Raw genomic sequence first — 1,234 nt, forward strand, 5'->3', positions numbered from 1 at the left:
CATGAATGTGCAGAATTTCAAAATGTGCCAGCACTGAAAAACTGCCTTGCACTGAGGTTTTCCAAGAGGTACAACGAGCCTGCCAAGAAAACATCTCGTCGGTACTAAGAGCTTGCTGTCTTCAGTACAGGTCTTCATAATGTCACTCATGCTGCTCTTGCAAAAATCCCTTAATGTAAAAGAGTTTTCAGCACTGATAGGTGGGACTATGATTGATGGTGTGGGATTGAATCCATATGCACACTGAGTTTCATTTCACTGTCAAGAATTTGAACAAGCTGTTGCATGGATGGAAGGTGACCAGATTCCAGCTTAGACCACACAGATACATCATTCAAAGTTATCTCAAATGCACCTGTTGACATATATTGGTTCTCAATCATGTTGCTCAAGAAGAAGACCATCATACATGCATAGACCTTATTTTCTTGGCCCCACTACCAGGTGCTAGGAGCTTGCATGCCAAAGAAAGCAAAAGGATCCTTGCCAACAATTATTAAGCTTAATTAATAGGCTAGCTTGAAGACTGACAGGAAGTCTTGACTGAAGGCTAGCTTGAAGACTGACAGGAAGTCTTGACAGGAAGTCTTGACTGAAGGCTAGCTTGAAGACTGATAGGAAAGATGCTATGTGTCTATATGTTGGTTGAGGGAGGTAATTCTCTCCTTCAATGTGGATGTCTGGGTACCACTGGATAATAACCTGCCTGTACTCCTCCAACACCCGCCTATAACCTCAGGAAACACAAATCTGGAACTTGAGCAGTGGCCCCGTGGCGTACTGCATCTTTAATCTCTTGCCAGGCAGGCCGCCCAGGTTGGCCGAGGCATCACTGCGGACCGGTCCACCACATACGCTGCCACCAGGAGAAGTAGCAGAACCCTCATCTTAAAGGAGCCGACCACTTCGGCTGCCCTCAGATGGAGACTGCAGCCAGCTCAAGGCAAAGCCGGAGCCGAGCTCAAAGCTACAACTAATTAAAATAGCGTTGTCTGGTGCATGAAAAGAGATGTCAGTAGAGAAAAAATAGACCCTATATGTATGTAACTTTAGTGCATATGCATGTATATGTGTGTTTAATACATATAATACATATCTGATAAATTAACATTAAAATCATTGGAAAATAATTGAATTGTTTAACCTGGCAATGAAAAATTAATCAGTCGATCTAAGAAAGAATTGGAAAACCTTATTTGAGCCAAATTGGTGGATTATAACCTGGGAAGAGCAT

General features: G+C 42.9%; 1 pseudogene; it reads right to left on the reverse strand.

Moving 5' to 3' along the window:
* Positions 1-206: 206 nt before the first annotated feature.
* On the reverse strand, positions 207-887 carry LOC133097481 (thioredoxin reductase-like selenoprotein T; annotated as a pseudogene).
* Positions 888-1,234: the final 347 nt, after the last annotated feature.

This window comes from Eubalaena glacialis, chromosome 9, assembly GCF_028564815.1.
Source record: "Eubalaena glacialis isolate mEubGla1 chromosome 9, mEubGla1.1.hap2.+ XY, whole genome shotgun sequence".
Taxonomy (NCBI): Eukaryota; Metazoa; Chordata; class Mammalia; order Artiodactyla; family Balaenidae; genus Eubalaena; species Eubalaena glacialis.